Raw genomic sequence first — 24,442 nt, 5'->3', positions numbered from 1 at the left:
GACAGAAGAGGGAGTTTCCTCCCGTGAAGGAAAGGGATGGGCTTAGCAGTCTTGGCCGCACTGGACTGACCTGGAGATGAAGGAATGCCCCTGTGCCACATCCCAGTGCCTGGAGGCTGTAGAAAATGTTCTCTAGTTCTCTTGAGAGATTCAATTCCATCTTTGTAGGAGAATTTCCCAAACACTTTTCCATATTCCTATCTCCCCTGAAAATCGGGTGTTACATTTATGGCTTTGGCTTTTTTCGTGACCGCAGTGAGATCTGTGAAGTCTGGCATTAAAGGTCTTCACACACACTCAATAAACAGTCTACATCATGATACAGACAAGTAATCAACTTCCCTGGTTCTGCAGTGTTCTGCATTTATATTTCACTTCTCATGTGCATATGACTGTAAGGTTTTTATTCCTTTTTATACTTTAAGGAATATTTTCTTTGTTGCTTTTTTGCCGTGTTCATAAGCAGCTGTGTTTATGCTGCTTACGTTTACGTTTTTCACTTTGAGAAGCCGAAATCATAGGCACCGCTGATAAGAACTGTAGTTTTCTGTCTAGCCTCTTTCATATAAGTTAACAGAAGGATATAATCACACTTGGTGTCATCCTCAGTAACACAGATATGTGAGGCTAATAATAATAAAATTTAATAAAATGTATAGTGTCCTGAAAACAGGAGAGGAGGAGTGACTTCTGTCAAGAGAGGTGTTTGGGCCAGCTGCACCTGATCAACAGCTACTCATAACCAGTGCCACTAGGAGCAAGCAATGGCTAACAGGGCATGGAGACATCCATCTGCTGACCAGACCTGATGACTTCTGAGGCTTGCTGCTTCCCCAGGGACTGGATCCAGGATGTCAGAGAAATTACCAAGGCCTGTCTAATCATCAGACTTGGCTATTCTTTCATGTGCGCACTAGTAATACTTCAGCAGATTGAGGATGACTGTGGGGCTCAGTGATCCAGAGTGAAGGGTTGGAGCCTAAGCAGTGTTCTCCATCCTGCCATTCAAGGGGAAGAGCCTGTGCAGGAGGGGGTGCATCCTGCGTGTTCTCACTTGTCTGTGCACATGCTGGCACAGCAGCACTTCGGACTGTAAGACCACAGGACCCTTTTCAGGAAAGGGGGACTGCTAAAGACATATGGGATCAACTTGGCAGCGTAGGGCAAAAGTATCCTTGCCCGCAGGCCTTCTGGAAGGAGTTGGAAGCCTGCTGAGTTGCAGTGCAGTGATGCCACTGGATTTGCAGAGACATGATTGAAAGCTTACACAACTGCAGTGTTGTAGTGGGTGGCCACAGGCTCTTGGACAAGGATGCCATTGGAGTCTGTTCAAAATAGTGTCTTGAATGGAAAGAGCTTTGCTCTTGTCTGGGCAGCAGGTTGCTCAGGACTGTATGGGTGAGGACCAGATAGGGAGCTCAGCAGGAGGCATGGTGGTGGCATCTGTTGTAAGACTGTCTGATCAAAAGGAGGCAGAGCCTGGAAGGAGAATGCTCTGTGGGAACCTGATAGCAGCTTTCCAAGGCCTGCAAAGAGATTATCAAGAAAAGACAGAGGCAGGATCTTCTCAGCAATGCATGGTGGGAAGATGAGAGATGATGGGTGTTAGTTGAAATGGGAGGTTCTGACTGGCTATGAGGAGAAATTTTTTCATGGTAAGGACAGTCAAGAAGTGGAACAGAGACCCAGAGAGGATGAGCAGTCTTCATCCTTGGAGGTTTTCAAGACCCAGCTGGGTAGGATGCTGAGCAACGTGGCCTGATCTCAAGCTGACCCTGCTTTGAACAGGAGGTTGGACATGAGACCCGAGGTCTCTTCCAAATTCAATTTTCCTAATATGCTCTGAAGCCTTCTTAAAAGGGCACTTCTGTTGCAGGTCCTGGTTCTCAGGGAATTTTAAGCACCCAGGTACTTACCGGAAATGTGACGCAGTAGTGCAGTCCAGGAGGTTTCTGGAGTGCAGAAGGGACAATATATTGACGAGTGGCCTAGATGGACTAAGGGAGGTGCTCTGCTGGCCTTGCTACTCACAGATGAGCAGCAGTTTAGGGCTCTGATTGTGAATGTCAGTCTTGGCTGCGGTTACCACACAGCACTGAAGTTTAAGATTCCGAGAGAAGTAAGGAAGGCATGTAACAGAGCAAAGATCATGGACTTCACCTTGTTTGTGAAACTAGTTGATTGAGCACTGTAGGATAAAGTTCTGAAGGACAAAAGCACCCAGGAGACCTGACTGATCATCAAGGAAAATGTCTTCAAAGCATGAAAAGAGTCCATTCCTTCCCACCCCCCACCCCCCGCAAAAAAGAAAAAAACAGGCATGGCAGGAGGCCGGTTTGGCTGTAAGGGGAACTTCCAACTGAGCTCATGATAACATGACTACCTCTGTGGATGAAAGGAACAGATTTTGCTTAATTTGAGTTAAGCAAGGTTTTCCGCACAGTCTCTTAGTATTCCAGTTGGGAAAGTATGGTCTGAATGGGTGCACTGCATGGTAAGCAGATAAAAGGCTGGACCACCGGGCTCAAAGGGTGGTGGTCAGAAGTTAATTAATCAATTTGCTGCCCATTTTCCTCCTTAACTTGCATCATGGTATGATAAAATCATGCCAGCGTTTTATATTTCCAAAACCATGCATAGCTGCAGTCCTCTATGATCCTTGAAATCTTTTGTTAATTATTGCCAGCTTCCCACTGTTGGTCTTGTCTCAGAATGTGGCATGGGAACCATTGAAAATGCTTTGTGCAGACAATAATCATTGTTTTCTAGAACAGAGGGGAAATGCTCTACCAAGGGCCTGATCCTACAACTTGATAAAGCCAGTAATAAACTTCTTTTTTTTTTTTTAAAAAAAAAAGAAAATGTAGTTGTTATTTTGCATTATGTTATCAGTGTAGGCGTTCTGTTGATACTAATTAATGCCTCTTGATGTCTATAGACACACACTAATATTTACTTCAGAGTGACAGAGAGAAGTTCCTACTTAAGAATTATTAGACGTTACAAAATTTTTCTTCATGGATATTTTCCTTCAGAGCTGTCCAGCTTGTATTTTAACACCTCCAGAATTGCCTTGGAGCTTTATCTGGAAACGCTTGTATAATCTTGGTATTCCCATTGTGGGGGGAAATCTATTGTCTTTTATAAAATAAGACTGTTAAGTCTGTTTTTAAGAAGAAACTGAAAAACAAACACACCCACCTTAGCCTGCATGTGTTGTGGTGGCTGCATAGCTGTCCAGAGTCAGTAAAATGTTAACTAGTGCCTCACAGGGAAAGCCTGGTTTCTCTAAGGTCATGGGCTAGGCTCCTGGTGACTAGATCAGGGCCACTGATAACTTGATGGTCAAGGACACTCACTGATGATCTTACCACTGATGACTGAAATGTTCTCTCCGCTGAAGGAATGGATACACTTCTCTCCTCCCTACGCTGACACTATGTCTCGTCCTTCAAAGCAACGTCACTTCTGCAGCTGAACAGCTATTACTAGTTCAGACCCCATGTGCTATGGCATTTTGCCTGTTGACTGAGAAGATCAGCAGTGATGTGACTTCCTTCTCACTTGGAAATGTCACTTGTGTGACAAAGGTCAGAAAGCTTCTCTAAGATACAGTTAATTATTTATGGTTGTTGTATCTGAAAGTCCTCCCTGCTTTGCCATACTCAACTAAGTTTTCTTTGCAGATCTGTTCACTTGGTTTTGGTCATACATGTTTATGTGAATTAGAATTAGGGCAACCAAGCAGCATTCATTGTAACTTCAGAGGGATGCAGCTGCACTTTATCTTGTTAGATTTAAGATTCTGTATACAAGACTTTTAAAGCCAATTTTTATCTATTTGGCAGTTGTCTGTGTAAACAGAAAACCAGTCTTGTTGCTTTTTTTAGCCATTGAACCATTGTTCCATTATACATTCAGATTTTCTTTTTAAAGTTTTGTCCCTGCTCTCTTTGTCTGTAAATAGGTTTGTGTTCCCTCACATGTCAACAAGAAGTTCTACATGTGTTTGATAAACATCTCTGTTTCACAGTGCTATGAACTGAAGAGAAGCTTCAGTGTTTCTCCAATCTACATTCAGAGGAGTTGATTTGATTTATATTACACAGTTTGTGTGTGCGGGAAATAAGCATTAATGCATCAGGTCAAGGGGAATAAATTGCCATTAGTACACCACTTCTTCTGGCAGCCTTCTTAATCTTAGTGTTTCACCACCTTGCCTGGGATTTGCAAAAGTGCTCAAAGTTAACCCTACCCTCCATCCTTCAAGGTCAGGGGTAAGCTCCCTTTGGCTTTAAAGAAGGCAATTTTAGTCCTGTGCTGATGCTTTTGAAAGATGTACCTTTCATGTGTAGTTAATGATGTGTTGAGCTTTTTAATGAACAGCCTGTTTCAGTTTTTGGATCTCTGTAATACATGTGCTACGACGGAGTGGAAGGGCTTTGTGTAACTTCAAGCAGGTAACGGGTTAAGGGAGCCCTTGCCAGCCCTGGGGCTTCCGAAATGGGCAGCCAGTGCTGCCTTTAAGCAGGGCTATGTGAATCCTCAGCCAATTAACTGCTGAGAAAGGAAAGCTGGAACAAAAGGTAAATCAGTACTTTCTGTTAGGTCTGTGTAAATAAAGTATTTCTTCTAGTTTGGTTCTGTTTTCTAGAGTTGATGGCAGAGTTACTCAGCTCTTCAAAGAGATATTTTCTTCATTCTTACCCCACTCTTGCTTAATTAATAAGTCATGTATTTCTCTGTGATCCAGTTATGCCACATCCCGTGAGAGATTAGTTTCTTCTTCCTGTCCTTGAATGGTGATTCCTGCGGTCAGGGTTGCAGAATGCTCTCATAACCTCCTTGTTTCATGTGCTCACCAGGGACCTGACACGTTCACCTGCAAAGCACTTGTTTTAAAGGCAACCTGAGCTTACAGCTAGAAATGCTAGCAGGCTGCTTACAGTAGAAACCAACGCAGGATTATGGGGGCATTGCACTTGGCAGGCAGCTGGATCCCAGAATGGGAAGCCGTCAGTCCTTGCTGGGCTGCTGGATGTGCCCACTGCCAGCTCTCTGGGCACTGCAGCTTTTGCTGAGTCCCTGCAGCATGCAGGGCATGTTCCAGGCTTCCCACCTCTTGATGGCTGCTTGCCTTGGGGCACGTGGTGTGGCAAGGTGAGGTGTTTCTCCAGCCGTATTGCCCTGCGGGGCCGCATCCACTGGGATTCTCTGCGCTGCCTGCGGGCCAAGCAGCCTCCGCCAGCCGCTGGTGGCGGGACGAGGAGCCCGTGCCGCCATTTTGCCTGGCGGTGCTGTGGAGACGGTGCCTTTGAAGGAGGGGGCCTCCGATCCCTCGCGTTGTGGCTCCCTGCTGGAACAGTTGAATACTCGCACGGCCCTGATGTGGGGAGGCTGCCTTGTAGCTAGCCTCGCAGGCGCTTCCCTAGAGAGCACAACTCTGCTGTATGCGGCCACTGGGCCCTTCAACTTCAGTACATTTGTGGCACTTTGAGAGAGGGAGAGACTTGAATTTGTAGCAGACTAAAGCACTTACTTCCCAGCAGTTGAAAGAAACGTATCTAAGCCCCAGGAAGAGAGAGGACAGGGTTCAAGTTCCTCTCCTCCTTGCTTCATATGGGCTAATTTAGGCAGCTTCTCAGTTGCTGTGCTGGCCTGTGTGAATCCCATTCTTAATGCACCTACCTTAATGCACCTACCTTTCCCCAGAAATTGTACACGGATTTCAGTGAAATAATTCAGACCTGTCCTGGGAGAAAGGGATTGGTGATAGTGCCGTGCTTCTGCCTTGCATTTGACACCAGAAAAGTTGATGCTGTGAGTCCTATTTTCATTTATCACTACTTGCTTATATTTTACATTTACCCTAGTTGTCTTATATGGCAATATTATTGTACATTTAATTTGTTAAATAAGTGCATGGTCTTTCTTTTCCTACGCAAACTGTAGATGCATACACGTCACTTGTCTTTTTGAACTTGTTAAACATGCTAGGGTTTCTTTCCGCTCCCAGTATGATCAGTAGGTGGAATATAGGTAAGAAAAACACACTAATACCTGCTTGGCACGAATGTCTACCCTTTTATTAAAAGGCTGTTTCCATACTTTGGTTTTGGTAAAATTAAGTTGGCCAGCTACTGGTGTGGCACTACATTGGTCTGGTGCTTTGCACATGACAAAGAGTTGAAAGGTCAATTTACATGATGTCTATATCCCAGTAAGTGGAAATATGTATTGCTAAAGTTGGTTTAATCATGATAGGTAATTAGAGGCTTGAGCTAATATGTTTTCTTGTTAGATTCATCCTGTGGACGTTTGTTTGTGTGCCTGAATGCATGTAGGCATGCTTGCTGGCCTTGGCTGGATTACTTGTGTCTAATCTTACTTTAAGTGTCTGCAGGATTGGACCACGATGTGTAAACAGTCTGTAGGAGTGAAAACAACTGTGATTGAATGATGCACAGAGTACAGGGGGATATTATAAGGTACCGTGTGTCTTTTTTTTTTTTTTTTAAATCAATTTGTGACTTACAATAATGCAAAAAAAAATAAAATTATTTAGAGAAAAAGTGAATCTCAGTAGTGTGGTACCTTCCCTAATATCAGGAAGATCTGGCATGTAAACCTGCTGTTCACTTGAGTTTCATGCACTAGCCTGCTGCACAACAAGGTGTTTTCATGGCTAATGCTGATCAGAGGCATTCCTAGTGTGATTATATGTCGACTGCAGCATTCATTGTGCCTCTGGTATGTGCACCCTCTTATAAAATTCTTTGCATACCAGGCTCTAGTTTAGAAGATTTCTTCTTGTTTGTTTTGTGAAGCCAGATAAGAAAGGAACTGTGATTTACAGCCTTGAACTTACGATTGAACAGCTTTCACTTCCACTGCTCAACAGCCTATGTACTTGGTAACATTCCTTCTCTATCACGGAGTATTTTTGTTGACAGGGATTACTTTCTGCTTAAGGAAGCATTTTGCTGTTTTTTTATCCTCTTGTTCTACCTGCCCAAATGTACTACTACTTCCTGTTCAAAACCGTTTTGATAAGTGCTGCAAACACTTTGGGATTTATTTATGTATTTTTTAAATCAATCTCAGTAATGTGAGCAATGGTAATATCTTGAGATTCTCTGCACATCTTCTGTAATCATCTGTAAATGTTAGGGAAGTCAGAATTAGCCTTTCACTTTTGTGTGTAGACCTTCCACGTGGGTCTTCAACATTAGATTGTGTGTACATGTCAGTGTCCTTCCCTTTTGATTGTGTCCCCCAAGATGAGGTTCACCATTGTACACTTCTTGAGCTTTGTTTTTCAATTTAAACATTTTGAATGCTATCAAATATCTGGTATTTTTGTCCATAAAGCTTCAGAGGCCTAAACTAAAGAAATGTATGGGATGTCCATATCTTAATACTGCTTTGGAGCCAACTGATTCCTCCTGGTATGGACTGAGGAAGAACTGTGAATTATTTGTTCAGGATACAGCATTACTAGTGCTTCTTGTACTAAATAATTTGCTGTCAGGTAAAATTGCAAATCCCCCAGTTTATGTATAAACAGATGCTGTTTTTTGGACTTAGTGTCCTTACTTTGCGGGTTCATTCTGGGAAACTGTCAGCAACGTTGTCTGAGACGTACATATCCAGACAAGTTTGGAGCTCTTAAGGCTTCATCACTGGCTTGCATTACTGTCTGTGGGATGATCATGAACTCTTTCCACAAGTGGCTCAGGAGTGCTGGAGAACACCATTGCGCTAACCAGAAGTCCTGGAACTGGGGCCAAATAACTGTTAATCCTGGAGCATCTGAGTGGGAACACAGTTGCAAAACATCAGTATTCCTGGTTGAGGAGAGGGAGGTGGTAAGAGACTGTACTGCCAGGTGTTAATTAGCTTTCTGATATAGCACCAGCTGATGTTTGTGAGGTTATAGGCTTTACACTGATAAACAATTTTTTTTTCTCCTGTTGTATGCCATAAGTGTGGCTTTTTGCTTTTTCTCGTGCTAAGTTCATATTGACTGTACAAGTCATTGCTGTAGCCCATTTTCCTCCCTCAGGGCCACCACCATGTAGTTACTCAGACTGATAATTTAATCTTGTGCACCAAGAAAAGCCTTTACAATACCATACCGTTATTGAAGAGTTACTCTCTGAAAAGATTAAGTCCTTTGGTTTATTTAGTAAGCTAATACCTGAGCAGGGTATAATACCTGCTGGAACATCACTTGTGTTCCTATACCACTTCCATGAGTGCCTGATTCTAAATGACTCCAGTCCTTGCCTAGTTCTAGTCATTTGTGCCTTTTCCTCATTCTGGATAGCTTTTTCCTTCTCATTGCACTATTTCCACATGCACAGCCCTTTCACAGACAAGTTAGCGTTATAACATATAGCTGATTCAATTCTGAGCCAAAAAACACATTGGTCATACACACCAGTGAAGAGTTCAACAGCATTTCTGTGAACAAACTGAACATCGGTATTGCATCTTCTTTAAAGATGAAAAAGAGAAGTTGTTACTAGGACCTTTCCTTAGAATTGAAAGTTCTGCCTTTGTCAAGATGTTTGGAGTAAGTACATTATTATTTCTTGTCCTTTCTTATCAGCTCCCAAGTCCACTGATATCATAAGGTTACAAACAAAATTCTCCTGGCACACAGAATATGGAGAAAAAGTATCAAGAATTGACTGGTTTGCTTCACTATAGAGAACTGCTATCAAAGTGCTTATTTTCTTCGTTGCACCAAGTAGACTATCTCATTTGGGTTTTTGGATATCATTTCTTCCTTGGTTAAAAATTGTCCATGCCAAAACAACCATAAACTATCCTTCTACTACGAAAGCTGTTCATCCTTCTTTTGCAGTAGTAACCTTCATGCTTGCCCTTGCCATCGTGGTCTTTTTATCTTTTCCAGATTGTAGTGTATCTGCTATAAATTCTGAAGTACAGTTGTGAATCCTGCTTCGTCCTTAAATCACTGCAGCTGTGTAGCAGACACTCACCGATGGTAGGATACTATGTTTTATATATTTCCTTACCTTGGTTTTGAAAAAGGGGCTTTCTCAAGACTTAATCATAGTCCTGTCCTATCCTTGCAGAGCACACATTATGAACTTGTCAGTGTTTGTGACAGGCAAATCTTTGCCTCACCTTGGAGCTCTGCAGGCATATAGGCTTTGAATTTTTTTTCCCATCTGTGGGACCCATTATGTTATTAGGAATATTGCTTTTCGTGTAGAAGCCTTGTAGTTGCTCAGAAAGCTTCCTTACCCATGAAGTCTTAGCTGAAAAAGGAGGGATGGCTGAGGTTTTACTGTGCTGCTCAGTATATCCACTGAGTCAAGGAACTCACCATTAACCTTGCCTAGGCTCTCTCAAGCTGGACACCCGCTTCACCAAAAGAAGGAAGCTTCACTAGGAGAATCCAGACAGTGGGGTAGGAGTCCTTTTGCTGTCCTGTTTCCAGACAGAGAGGTGCCAGGTGGCATCTGCTAGTTCCTTACATGTCTTTGGAAAGGGATGCCTGGGATGCCTTGCGTGGGCACTCTGCTCATACATTTTTGAATCTGATACTCACGTCTCTCTTTCTTTCTTCCTTTTTGTCATATGCAGTCATTTTCGTGGCTTCTGCTGTATCTAGCCCGCTGATGCTTGTCCCAGGTGGGAAAGCTGGTCAGAACTGTGTTCAGGAACAGATGTCCAGAAGCCCCATAAGCTGAGAGACGTGCGTTTCATTCCAGGATATTCGGTGACTGCCTTTTTAGGCATAGGTTTTTAGTACTCGGTCTGATCTTTTGATTTGACTGGGAGTAGCTAGTCAAAGTTCTATCTTTTAACACCACAGTCATAATTATTTTCATGCAAAGTGATAATGCAACACGTACCTGAAGAAAGCGCATATGCCACGTCTGGAACACAGAAATGGATTACCTCAGAGGCGGTGGAGGCAGAACGCAATCACTCAAAACAAGGTATGATTTAGGATCAAGATACGGGAAATGTGCTATCAGATAATCTTCCCCCTCATTCCAGATTTATAAAATAAGGATTGGCGTCGGCACACAAAGGCGGTTGGTGCTTTAGGAATGCCAAGGAGGAGGTAGTTATTTGACAGAACTACTACCAACTCCATGCTTGTTTTTGCCTAAAGGTTATGAGAAAGTGTTGAGAGCTGTTCTCAGCTTTTAGAGGGTCACCCTTTCTTGGTAGCTGGAATTCAGAATATACATACGTAAAAGTAGTTCATTTCCTATGAGAAATTAAAGTGGTTAAGTAGATGAAAAGTGTTTGTTCAAGAGAACTGGTGCTTCTGGCAGACCAAGATTCTCTTACCTTGCAAAGCACCCGGGCTGACTGGTAAATGTTCGGTGTTGGGAGGAAAAAGAAAAACAGCCGAATCTGATGCTGTTCTTGATGTCGTCTTACGGGGAAATCTGCATGATTGAATTATATTCGGTATGGAAGAAAGCTAAATTGCTTGTCTTAAGAATTGTTTTAAATCATTTTCTCCTTTTCTTCATACAAATTGGGAGTGTTACGCTGTAGGCAGCACCCAGCTGAGCAGTCTTCTCAGAAAAGCTTCGTGCACTTTGAACAAGGAGTACTTAGCAGCTGGAGCTTTGCCCCTGTACAGAAAGTGTGTGTATTATATTTGCATTGTAAAATACACCAGCACTTAATTCCAGGTTAGTTTTCTTCATGACAAAAGCAAGAGGAAAAGCTGAAATTTGCTATTTGTCTACAGCTGTCTTTTAGAATTTCAATTAATCTTCAAAGCCTTGTAATTGGTTTAGTTTAATTATGAAGTCTTGAGATGGAGTTATAAAAGATCACTGCTGTCTGGAGGTGAAGCCAATTGTAACTCTTTTTGCTACAAGTTGAAGATTCAAGTTTTTTTTTGTTGTTGTTGTTGTTGTTTTTTTTTTTTAATTCTGAACACAAGTCAACTCATATCATGAAAAGTTAAGGTGAAGGTGCTCTTGATGTATGCAGTCCAGTCCATTCTCTGTTTTCTCACCACATTTCTCAGTATTTGTTTTCTGGTGGACCATCGAAAACAGGAACTACAGCTATGAAGTAGAAGTCATTGTGTCACCTGATGACTTTCATGATTATATGTTTTAAGGTGAGGGTGCTAGATTTCAGGTCTACTTTGTGACCTGCCCTGTGAAATATACAGGGAAAAGCTGAACTATAAACGGAGACAGTGTTCGGTGACATCTCATATTCCTACTAGGCACTAGGACTAGTGAGAGAGATCTTTTTAATAGGGACGAAACTCCCAAGCTTCTTAAAGCCTAAAAAATGTATACTTTTTTATCAAGAAGAATATAAATTAAAAAAAAATAAAAAAAAATAAAAAAGATAAACTTGAAAGCCTTGATTTTGCATGAGCATTGTACTCTTAGGCACTGAAGCTTTTGCAGTAGTTATGTGTTTAAAGCTCATAAAAGAAGATGCACCCAATGGGTGTAATGCTGGAGACCTCTGGGCCCAGGGGCGCAGAGGCATGATGTTTTAGAGGATGCATTTTCCAAAGATTCAAAGTTTTTTTTGCAAGGTGCCTTTCACTGCTGGAGGGGAGTTTAACACCGGGATGAAGCCAAGGTGTGCCAGGCGTTCATAACTCACCACGGGAGACATCTGTGTTAACTACATCAGTTTTTCTAGCATTTCAGCAGATTGTGATCAGCACCTTGTATTGCATTTGGAAGAGAATGGTCTGAAGTATGTGTAGTTTTTCAGCTGAGCTCATGGTTTCAGTAGCTGCAAAAACCTCAATTTTCCTTTATTTAACCTGTTTTGATTTGACTGCAGGATGTTATCCTTATCCAGGTGTTTTTGTCTTGTGCTGCTCCCCTGGAACTGAGATAAGGCTTGGTGCTGGTAACGTCTGGCGCATTAATTGTCATGTTCTGCCTTGACTTGACTGCTTTAAAAAATGGCACCACACAATTGACTTTTCAGGAATAGTTGCTCTTTTATATGGTTCAGTTTCCTCTATCAGCAAGTACCATTGCTGCTTTACTCTTTGGTGTTTTTTTTTTCAGAATTTCTCAACCAAGTCATTTGCGGCCCTTGAACTTCCTAAACTGTTCTGTAATTTACTCTGCGTGCATTTTAATCTTTCTGCAGGACATGCTGACTGCCCATAAAACGTTTGCAAAAAGAATTTCCCCTTTTAACTCAATAACAAAACCGATGTAAAAAAGTTAATGTGACTGTCTGCTGCGCTCCCAAGGGTGGCTGCGATGGGCCGCAGCTACACACACTATTGTTCTCGTTCTTAAAACAATGTCACCAGAGAATACGGGGTTTAGCTGATTGTTTACATGAAGTTGTGCCTGCCGAAGAGAGATTCAAATGGGGGGCTCTGGTCTCGATCTTGACCATGACCAAACTTTGTCTGGGTGCCAACCCAAGAGCCCGAAACGCGAGGTCTCCAGAGGCCCTGCGTGAGATCCTTGCCTCTCCTCCCGGGGCACCCCAGGGAGTCACTGCAGCCTGGCCACTGCGTGCGGTGTAGGTAACGCTTGGCTTTCATTTCTTAGCCTCGAGGGTCAATATTTTCAAGTCTTCCCCCCTTCATCATGAAGAATGTATATTTTTTTCTTCGCTATGACTAAGAACAACATGACTCCGAGCCGTGCATTCAGACACAGCAGCAAATAGTCCTACCCCTGTGGCAAAAAGAGTTGTCGGTGCTGGATCAGCAGCAAAGGTGAGGGTAGGACGAGGGTGCCACGGTCGGAGACCTGCCCGTCATGTCCTGCTGCTGCATGGCCTTTTCGATTGAAGCCTTGCTGGACGCGCGGCTTGCCATTCCCTTCTGGTAGGGAGCAAGGGTTTTATTCTTTAAAGGACACTTTCATAGCTCTCATGCATTCATAATTCTCAGCTTACTCACCCAGGCTTAACTGTTCCTTTTTGTGGCCTGTTTTGTAGGTCACAGACCGTTTCCTAACGTGCTGTTGTCAACTCTCCTCTAAACCCCCTGTGTGGTCTGATCGATGTTTTGTTTGACTTTCTGGCCCGATGGGTGCCCTTCCCCAAGCGCCATGCGTCTCGCGCTTCCAGAGATCAGCCGTGCCTCGTAGCGAGGGCAGTAGGCTCCCTTCCCCCTGCGCGACAGCCGTATGTACTTCCTATCGTAGTCGCTGATGGGCGTATGGCCTCTTGAAAGACTTCCTCCTGGAGCATCAGTAAACTACCCTCGGAGCCTTTTGCTTACATTTCAGTAGACGGCTTCCTCAAACCGCTCCCAGATGTGCCATCCCGCCACACAGCGTTGGGCTGGTTAGTTTCTGAGTTTCTGGGGAACGTGAAAGGATCCCCCTGTTACTGGGCGAGGAGTAAAACTTCGGCCATTTAAAATTCCTTCCCTACCTTCCTAGGGTTAATGGTTGCATTTAAGTTGCGGAGCACGAGAAAGCTTATTTTGGTATTTAGGACAGAAAAAGCAAAAAAATTCCTCTGTCTGTTGGTGCCCCCTTGGTTTCGGTTTGATCTCGTGTCAGTGCAGAGCAGAGCCCCGCAGAGCGCTCGCCGGGCAGAAGGTTGTTTTCTTAAAGCATTTGCTGCATTTTCACTGTATATTCTCTTTTTTTTAAAAAGATTTTAAAGATTTTAAAGATCATTCCAAGCAGCATGCCAGGGCTTTGAAACAACTCTCCTGGCCTATTCTACCAATTTCTCCCATGTATTTCTAACCTATATTTGCTGTCAGACTTGTGGCTCGGACTTTCTGTGTTACACCGATTTTGGGTTCAGGCGGGCACCCGAACCTTGCTGCCTCGGCTCGTTTCCATTCCCGTGTCAAGCGCTGTGCGGCCCGTTTTCAGTTCTGCCCTCGCTGAACGAGCAGGGAGGGCTGCTGCTGTGTCCGTGCGGGTGTATGCGTGCATTTACTGGCAGTAGCGGGGTGGTTGCCCTTTCCTCAGCGTGTTAAAATCCTGCCTTTTTCCTGAGCAGGCACGCTGATAGTGCCCAAATCTTTTAAGATTCCCCACTTTTCCTCGAGGTTTATCAGCACTCACGTTTCAGGTCAGTGCCCAGATTGAGCCCAAACGCACGTTGTTCAGCTGCTGCTAGCCGTCACAGCCCTCCTCTCGTAATAATTTTGCCTTTACACCAAGCTGCTAATTTCATCCATGTGCTTGTTTGCTTTTGTGCTGCGATCTTCTGAATCGTGCCCGATCCAGGCAAGCAGGATGGTTTGGGAGTTTTATTCCTGGTTCCACGACCCGTTTAAAGCCTGGACTCGGGGAAGTTGGCCTGCTTTGCCTTCTGCTCGGGGCAGGCGGTGGTGGTGGCCGCGCACCTCCTGCAGCCCCCGGCTGGGACACGTGGGACCTGCGGCATCGTGCCCTCGCGGGCATCGCGGGGCACCGCTGGATCGCCTCCGCGCTCCTGCCTCGTCCCCCTCCCAGGCCAGATGGACTTGGAATTTATAGTTCTGAGAAACTGGAGTCCTTTGTTCCTTCTGTATGGCTGCTTTTGTGTGTGTGTGTTGTAGTGCTTTGTATTTTTTTTTTTAAACTTCAAGATGGGGGTACCTAATTTAATAAAGGATTCGATCAGCTGCAATGAGCACTTCTGAAAGCAGCACACGGCAGAGGCTTCCAGGAGGAGGCCAGATGCATGAGCCGGCTTTAGGAGGGAGGCAGAATGAGGCAACTGTAAAATAAAAGACGTCTAATGTAGTTAACATACAAATACTGAGCTCTCTTTCTTCATCGTGCTAGAGCATGGTGGTGTTTCAGACCTCACCAGTCCTTTACTTTGAGGAGGTTTAGTGCTTTTTGACAGGTGACTGGTTGGGTGGCGTCTGCTTTTCTCAGATGAAAAAATATAAAAAAATCCACCTGCCTTCCCTTTCACTCGGGGCCTGCAAAGGGTTAAGGACTGCTGAATGCAGACATATATGGTGCTGTATTGATATAATGTACTTTGTAATAGAAAACAGAACTATCCAGGTCAAATATCAATAACATTCTATAAGCCTTTCTAGGAAAATATAATTAAAACCATTCAAAGCTGTTTCCCATAACTGAATTTACTGTGTCTTATTGACTTCGGTCCCACGTCTACAGTGTGATATTATTATTGACTTTTAGAGTTCTGCCTATTTTAGAAATAAAGAAAAGCACAAACTCAGGTGGTGGTATTCAAAAATCCATTAGAAATCTTGCCCTCCCTTTCTCCTTAAAGTAAGGATCACATTGTATTGTGTTCGAGCAGCAAAGTGGTGGGGTTTATCCCTTGGTTTCATTTAAGCTGTCACAGTCCCACTGAACGGAGCTAAATCAGTGGACCATCAACCGAGAACCTCTCCCACATCCTAAATTTAAGCAAGTTACTAATTTGCACCCAAGACTGCTGATTACAGCACTGCCTCTGGTTTTATTATCAAGCTTCATTCACTTGTTTTCATATTGAATATCATGAATAGGATCTAGAGTAGGAAGTTCACTAAATTGGTTAAATATTTCAGAGAGAATGGCTTTGCTTTTCTAATTCTGCCCCTCCCTCTCCTCAAAGCAAATACTTTGTCATATCATCTGCATTTAAATCATGAGTATAATCTTCCAAGCATATAATTTTCACAATAAATACATTTTGTATATTCAGTAAGTTCTTAAAAGCTATTTGCTAGCACAGCCTCTTAAAAAAAAAAGTGCATCAGTCTCAAAAATTGAGTAAAAACCTGATACTATACCATATTCACTAATTATATTTATTCTGAAGACTTGTACAAAATATTGAGTATGTCTGTTTTTTTTACACAAATCTACTAGTGGAATGATTTTTAGTTATAAATACTAATAATGTGGAACTGTTTCTGCAAGTATCCAGAGCCTAAGAAAAACCTTTTCTGAGAATAGTTTTGTTATTGTTGTTGGCTGTGGGTAGATGAGCACGTACTGGTTATCACACAATATTTGATGAATATTTAAGATTTTTGAAGGAGTCAGGTGTACGTATACACGTATCAACTAGGTGTACGCCCACACACGTGTATATATGAAGAAGAAATGGGCATAGAGCCTTACACAGAGTTTAAATGCATACTTCCTTAAAATTCAGTGCACTCATTTAACATGGGTCTGATTTTACTGAAATCAGGATTTTCCCAGAAGTTGGTAGGGGTTGCACTGTAGAAGTGAGAAGAATTTGGTCTGTTTCCTTCCTGCTTGAATTGCACTGTACTGGGGATGTTTGTGGCTCACACGGAGCACATAGATTTAACGTTAGCTTGCTTTATAAACATTTAGACATTTATTGGTTATGACAGCCTAGAATATTTTTTTAGTCCAGTAATGTTTTGTGCTTTTTATGTAGCTAGAGCTTAATTGCTGAAATAAAGAGCAGCCCTCATGTCCAGAGACAGAAAGTGGTAGCACAGAAAAATCTCATGGTCCCTGGTAAATGTGCTCCCAAAGAGATGAGCTAAAAGAAAATCATTCTGAAAGGAGTGAGAGCTGAGCAGGAATACTGTGTATGGAACAACAAAATCTATTTATTTTTTTTTTTCCTTCAGCAAGTGTCTTTTTACCTTATTATAACTTAATAGATAGATGTGAAAATGGTAGAGAAAATGCTTCTGTATGAACCATAATTTTATTCCTTTTGCTGTCAAAATTGCTATAATTCTGTGGCTGAGTTTTTAAAATTACAAATTTAAAAATAAAGATTCTATGTGCTACTGTCATTTTGCTATTTGATCTGAATGCTCAGCTATGAATTCAGCCGGGTGAGTAGTATCTTAATTTCTTTTCTTGTTCAGTCAGTTTAAGTTGTCTGCAAATTGTAGGCAGGTCTGAGCCATGCTTTTTGTATTTAACTTCCTGGGAAAAAATAAAAACACCACCACAATCCACCCTAAATATTTCAGTTTATGCTCTAGCTATTTGCTTAATATTGTAATAATTATTTTCATATCTTTTTTATTTTTTCCTCATGGTATTAGAAACTATATTAGTATGTAAAAGAGACCAAGAATAAATAATTTAAAAATCTTCAGGGCTCCCATGTCAATTTCGTTAGTTCTTCTCATTTATATTTTCCTCATGCCTGGCTTAAAAGGGGCTCTGCTTTCTGGTTTTGTTTTGATGTACATCTTCTCTAAATATAGGGGTGGCAGTGCTGAAGTACTTGCCAGGAGGAATCTGTAGGGGCTTTTGATGTACTGTGCTGTTCTCTTACTTTTAAATCAAAATGCACACGAACTCTGATGAACAAGCACCCAGGCTGGGCAGAGGCTACAGATTTGCACTCACCCGATTCCTTTTCAAAATGCATAGTGCTGCGCTGTGCCATTGCAGGGGGTAGCATTGCTTACAAGCTCTATAGGATCATGAAATGTTCTGCATTAAAACTTCCGTGTTTTAGCATACAGGTGGCAGTAGGAAGATTAAACCACGCAGAAGAATGTTACTGAGAGACGACAGGAAAAGCAGTCTGGTTCTGACCTGCATCACTTGTTTTCAGGGTAAACTTCCCCCGCTCCCCCCTCCCCCCATTTTTCCCATAACCGGTGGATACTTGGAAAAAACATTGTTAAATCAATTTTTTACACGCGTGTATAAATTTGGCCAGGTCAATTACTTGTCTGGGCCTGCTACTTTTATATTTTTAACTCTGCTCTTACTTGCGATGTGAGAAGCATCACTGCAGCATGCAAAAAAAAAATGTTGCTGCAGTAACATATGCAGCTGCCTATTTTTTCCAGCTGCAAATTAATTGTTCCCTTTATCTTTAGGATTATTGTAGAACGTTGTGATTTTATGATTATTATCAGGCCTTTAGAGGTAGTTAGAATATCATGTAATTCTTTTATGAGTTCAGAGACCAGACTTTACTGTACAAGAGTGGTTAATGCGTATGGATACACCCCCAAAGTTTCCAGTAACAATTACATTCCAAGAAAGGTGCTAAATATATTGCTACCAAGAATCTTCTGTTTTTTTCCTCCCTCGATCTTTGATGTCATTTGGGAGTGCCAAGAATTTTCACTTCACCTACTTAAAACATTTAAATGCGAGTATAAAATTTGCTTCAGAATTTATTCTCCCCGGGAAGCTTGATTCTGTGGCCATCACCTAGCAAAAAAAAAAAAAATCCCACTGCGTTAAAAGCGAGTCGTCTGTGTGTCAGGGCTGCGGGAATAGGTCCGCAGTCGCAGGCAGTCCTTCGTGGTGAAATAAACGATCCTGCAACCGTGCGAGGCTGCCGGTGCTGTTACTCCAACCGAAAGCTTAGCTACAACGGCACGAACTCCTGAAAGTAAAGTCTGCAAGATCCCTTCTGATCCCTTGTTTACATTTTACAGTTCGGAGATGTAAACTGCTTGATAGTGTTGTGCTCCGTGTTTGTTTGAATTCGGAGGGATGTTAGCATTTGGAGGGGGGGATGAGTTCTTAGTGTAATTTTTATATGCTCAAAGCAAAAGCTCTACATGGGTTTGAAAGTATGACATACTTCTTTAGGTCAGCATTATAGTTGCTACACAGTTTCTACCCATGATTACTTTGCAAAGTGAGAGCAGATGATAATTGGGGTAGTTTGCAGGCAATAATAACCTGCATTTTCTCACAGGAACCTTAGTAACAGCGTGACATAATGAAGGTGAAAGCAAATTGAATTAGAAAAACAGCAAACATTGTGTTTTATAACCCAAAATAAAATTCTTCAGCAGCAACTAGCCCTGTAATGTAATCCAATCTGTTTTAATACTGAGATTTTTCCAAGAAAGCAGGAAACAGTAAAGGGTAAGGCTTTCAAACCTCTGCTGTTTCGTTTACAGATCCCTTGTGTTAATTTAATGCTTCTAGGGAACTGGGGCTCTTTCTTTTTCTCAGAATCCCTTCTCTAGGAAATACTGAGTGGTGTGGCGCTGAGAAGCAGTCATGGTTTACAACAGATAAGCCAAAGGACCTGGCTTCAAATTCCACACTTCTTTGAGAAAACAAAACATGCCAATGTGTGTTCTCTCTAAAGCTGGTGATTTCTTGCTCGCATACTACAGAAAATTTACCTTAGAAGGAGCATAGCAGGCAACCTTGTGGGCACCGACTCTCCTCCCCTTCTCACGTCCCTGCAGTGCGTGCATCAGCATCGAGCAGTTCTGTGCAATAGGATTGTTAAGCGCAGAAGATAAATATTTACAGCTGATACTTTTGAGGCATTGCCCTGAAAGTTTTGCTGGCGCAGAATTCATGCTCCTGCCGATGTGGCCATGCGAGCTACAACCCTGGCAGATGTACTTGCTGCCCCTTCCCAAACCCTGGCCGTGCGTTTTCCCTCTTCTTTCCTCCCAGCAAACCAGAGACACCCACCTGGAAAACTGGATTTTGCAGAGAAAAGTAATTTTGTCTGGAAAAAAATAGAATGAGTCGCTTGCAAAAACAGTCTAGCTGACATCAGCTGCGTGCTTATTTGTAGTCTTGCTGTTTAGCAGGCTTTAGGAGATGCTGGGGCAGGGCATGTTTTGGCCTCTACTGCTTTTCCTCCTTTTGCTGGTACAAGAAGAGGCTTCGGGATGTGAATTCTGGACTTAGAGCGGCTCTGGCTTCTGGGGTTTTGTTGGTCGGGGGCACTGGGTATCGTCTGCAGGTTGGTGGGGGCTGCAGGGCACCATGTGGGGTATCTGCAAGGTGCCAAAGCCCCGCCAGCCCCCGTGCTCATCCCACACCTGCCCGAGGAGGAGCAGCAGCTACATGCAGGAGGAGACTCCTGGAAGGGGACCGCGGCTGGGGCTGCCCTCCCAGGGGCTGTGGGTGAAGCAAGGTGGCAGAGGAGAGGCAGTAGGATGGCAGGCAGAGCAGGAAGGGCCAGCAGTACACCCAGCCTCCTGCCTGGCCTGCCTCTCGCAGGGCGTGTGACACACAGGGGAAAGGGGAACCGGGAGTAGGAAGCGGGGAGAAGAGCTGTTGGAGCTCAGGGAAGGGGGATGAAAGGTGTTCTTCTTTGTTTCTCCTCGATATCTGAACGAGTAATTAAAATGTTGTGGTAATGGGCAATAAACTAAATTAAGTAAAATTTCCTGAGCTGGGACTGCTCTGCCCACGACAGGAAGGGAGAAGCAAAAATTAAGAACATGCTTTGTAAGCAACAGCTTCTCCTGTCCTCAGCTGCAGTTTGGCTGCCTTGGGAGATTTTCAGGAGCTTTGTTCTTGCTGTGACACGGAACATCCTGACAGATTGATGCTTTCCCTCTGGTCATTGATTTTTTTCATTACGATGTATAGACAGGGAGAATATCAAAGGCTGAGCTGTATCCTCTCACAGTCCCTGGGAAAGCCAAAAGGATCTTGGATTCACGTGGAGGGAGCAGAGATTTGTCAGGAGGGAAGAGCTTTGCACTAAATCATACATTCTTAGTCCCGGCCCCACCTCCGGTGCCATGCAGCTTAGGAAAGAAAATTTAGCAAAGAGTCTTCAGTGTAACATCGAGAATCCTCCTGCCAGGCCAGGGGAGGTACAGGTCCTGCAGGGGCACGCTCAGTGTTTGGGCTTATGGTTGTGAAATTGGTAGTTCCTGGAATCAACACCAGAGTGGGATGTCGTGGCATTCTCGAGATTACCCAAGATCGAGGAAGTATCTTGGGAATCTTCTACAGTGACAGCTGCTACTCCCACATAAGCAGAGGGAGACAAATCTCATGATGTGGCAGATAAAACACCACCCTGACTTTCTTCTCAAATCACCTTTCCGGGGTTTGGTATAGGAGGGAGAGCACTGCATCCATTTCACTAGCAAGTTCCATTTATGCTTACGCCATGTGTTAGAAGAGCTAATATTGAGGAGCACTGTGAGAGAAAAAAAAAAAGTTCTGCCTTTAGAAGGTATTGACATGCTTATTACTGCGTGGCTCAGATTTGTAGCAATTTCAGAGCTTCTCACTTCATTTACCTTTTGCAAAGGTGCATGAATCCTGCAAAGAATTCTCGATAATGCAGAAGCATTGTCCCTACCAATTATGGAAACAAACTTTGAGAAACAAATTGGCTCCTGTGTCAAGAATTTGCAAAATAAACTTCCTCTCCCTGTCATTTCCAGATTTTTCTGTTGTTTTGTCTTCCTTGTGTGTAAGCTGTTCAGGGCTGGCAGTGTTGTACAAAGTGTCGCTGATTTCTTTTAGGCTGTGTGTTAGCTCTTTGAAACAGCATGTCATGTGTGTATTTTTTGCATGAACAGAGGAAACAGGAACATAAAATGAATCCAAGGATAGCCAGACGAAGCCGGAACAAGGTCCATCTGTCTCAGCAACCTATTTCCAATTGCAATCAGTAGCCCAGTGCCCGAGGGAAAGCTGCGAGAACAAGATGTGCCCATAGCGGTGTGTGTAAGCCATGCTCCTCCTGCAGGCAGGTGTTCGGAGGCTCCGTGAGCTGGAATTTGTTTCTCTCCGTTTCATAGTCCCTCATGGATTTTTCTCACTCTTAACTTGAGAAGGTGCATATTGAAATCCGGCATCTGTGTCTGGAGATTGTGACAGATTTAACTGGTGGCCCACCCCCATTCTGTTGCATGAGATGCATTTCTGCCCCCCAAACGCTGTTCACTTGACACCAGTATACTCTCACTAAGGATGGAGCCCCTAATGACTATTTAATAACAACAGATACCTTCAAGCCCAAGGGCAAGCTCCAGTTCTGCAGATAGCTGCCCACAGGAAGGCGCTTTCTTTCTGGCCTTTCCCTCCTCTGGTACCTGCTCCTTCACCAGGGCTCCTCGCAGGCTGACACGAGCCGTTTTTACTTCCACGGCTGGCACTGTGAAGTCAGCCAGTGGGACTGTTTTAGCCTAAGGAATGCTTCTGATGAAAAATACTGGCACATGACTGCCTCAGGGTGTCAGTTTGGTGTTACTTACGTAAAGCCTTGCACAAAGAACTGCAGCCTTTCCTTTTGTCGGCGTACGACGCACGACAAAGCAGCTCCACGTGCTGAAGGACTGAAGGACGGTGTCTGCTGTCTGTCTGCCCACATGAAATAGTCCACAGCAGCGTTACGATGAGTGACTGCATACCAGCAGGCACAGCTTTCAGCATTGATTATTTCTTTCCTGTGTAGGATTAATCTGCAGCCGTTGGTGTAGTCATTCAGCAGTAATGTGAAATAATATGTGCTGTGATGTGGAAGTTACTGCAAACTGGTGGTCTTCCAGAGCTGCTGAAAGAACCACTCCATCCACTCTGCAGCTTCATCCCCGAGCTGAATTTCTTGGCAGGCAGAAGGAAGATAATAAAAATATGTTCTCCGTATTCCAGACAGATAGAATTTGTTCTGTGTCATACTAATAGTGCTTATTATTTCATAGGTGCTGTTTTGTTTTTTTGTTGTTGTTATGTGTTTTTTTTTTTTTAATGAAGATTGAAGTTCACAGGAGCTCAAATGGCTTTCTGTATTGCAGTACAGGTTGTAAGAATAATAATTGGCAAGAAAATTATGAAAGGCCTTACTGTAAAATATGGATTAAAACAACTTTTATGCAAATATGGTAATTCTTGTTTTTACAGAAGCGTCTTTGGGCCTGCAGTGGAGTTTTCTGAGAGAAAGCCTGTGAGCAGGTTTTTACACGTAAAACATTTCCGTTTGTTACGTTGTTGGGCGATAGTGAAGTAGAACAAAGCTGGAGTTTCCAGAGAAAGACTTTTACATGTAGCATATGTTCTGTGAAGAGAAAAGCTGTTAAAAATGATGTTAATGTACATTTCTTCTTTACTTAAATAGTAACAGTATGACTAAATATGACCTTCGAACTTGAAGACAAGGGCGTATTAATACAAGTGTTTGTGACTGCAGTTTGATACCGTACGAAGTGTGGTTGTAATTGAATTGTCTCCCGTTTACATGTAATTCATTTACAAGCCAGAGCTTTGATCTTTCAGGTTGATCCAAACCAGCACAGATCAGCCTATGAGCTGCAGCGCACAACACTTGGACAATACTGGAAGTCCCGGTGTGGAGTAGTGGTGATTAGTTTATATCCAGACTGGATGCGTGCCACAACGTTTTTTTCCATCAGTCTCTGCATTAATATAAAACGGGCCTTGCCGGTGTCACGACTGCCTGCATTTCCATTTCGGCGTTACTTTGGTGTTCCTCTCGCGGAACGGGTCACGGGACGTGGCGGACGGCAGACGGCTCCTCAGCGTGGCCATGGCTGGGCCGTGAGCGGGCACTCGCAGAGCACAAAGCCCATTCACGTCTCGAGGCTCATTTCTTCACTGGGCCCAGAGAGGGATGAGATACGTGGACTCGGGGGTTATGAGCGCCCATTTGTTTCCTCCTTTTGGGACTGTGGAGCTCCCTTGCCCTCTCCAGGAGCAGCAGAGCTGGTGGTCTCGGTGACCGGGGGCAGCCTGCGGAGGGGAGCGTGGTTGACTTCTGCGGTCGCTCAGCGCCAGGCTGCTGCATGGTTTTACTTTACAGCTGAGCCTGGTCAGTCACCAGAAGCTGACACACTGGGAATAAGCCAGTGGAGCCAAAGTCATACTGTGATATTTACTCGCTGGTCCCAGTAATGTGAGAACGTAAAACGAGAACAGGCCCTGTTGTTCTCGTCAGTCACGGTCTCCAGGTGTGGAGGCCTCCAGATGTAGGGCAAGGGAAAAAAAAGATGATTATTTTACTTTTACAGCCAGAAAATTGAGCAGCAGAATGAATAGTTTCCCTGAAGTTTATGGCAGATTCAGGAACTGAACTATTAAGTCCCAGTCCACTGTCCTAACCACAGACAGTTTTTCCTATCATCAATTAAATAAAGTAATTTTAAATCTTTCAAGGCTATTTTTCAGGGGTACCTCAGAGCTGACTGCACTGGTCCTTCTTCACCTGTGAGTATTTTAAAGTCTAGTGCCTATTTTGCCTAAGTAGTAAAATAGTAACTATTTTACTTTATTTGCAGTTACTTAATTTCTGAGATTAAAATTTCCTACTAGCTCACTTTTAAATCCTTCTGTAGTCCCCCAAAAGAGAGAAACTGTGGTTTCCTCTGTAGAGAGTTACTCGAGGCATTATTTCAAAATCATGAGTGTGTGTGTTTTCTAGAAAACCTGGTAAAATATAAAATAATTCTTTAAATCCCTCAAATATTGCAACCTTGTATTAGCTCTAAATACTTTTTCCTATTGTTTTTGCTCCTTCCCTTGTGAATCCAGGAGCTCTGGGGACTGGGCAGCACAGGGATGAATGTGTTAAAAAGAGAGAGCCTCTTTTGCAGCACAGCTGTACATGTCTGAACGTTAGCTTCCAGTGGGCATAAAGAATAGGTATCGGATTATTTGCACTGAATTTTCACTTGGAATCTGGAATTGGATTTGGGGAATTTTACCAAAATACATAAGTCCAGAATGCATGAACTTTAAGCTGTTTCAGTAATTCCCTATTTTTATGGTTATCACTGCTAATAATGAATTTGCTGCAA

The 24,442-nt window shown here is 43.3% G+C and overlaps 1 protein-coding gene across 4 annotated transcripts in view; it reads left to right on the top strand.

Annotated features, from left to right (window-relative positions):
- Nucleotides 1-24,442, top strand: part of CRADD (CASP2 and RIPK1 domain containing adaptor with death domain) — a 77,688-nt gene that overhangs the window by 8,085 nt on the left and 45,161 nt on the right. The window lies entirely within an intron of this gene.

This window comes from Oxyura jamaicensis, chromosome 1 (assembly GCF_011077185.1).
Source record: "Oxyura jamaicensis isolate SHBP4307 breed ruddy duck chromosome 1, BPBGC_Ojam_1.0, whole genome shotgun sequence".
Lineage (NCBI taxonomy): Eukaryota > Metazoa > Chordata > Aves > Anseriformes > Anatidae > Oxyura > Oxyura jamaicensis.
The sequence above is the reverse complement of the archived record's forward strand: the minus strand, read 5'-3'. Positions and strand labels throughout refer to the sequence as shown.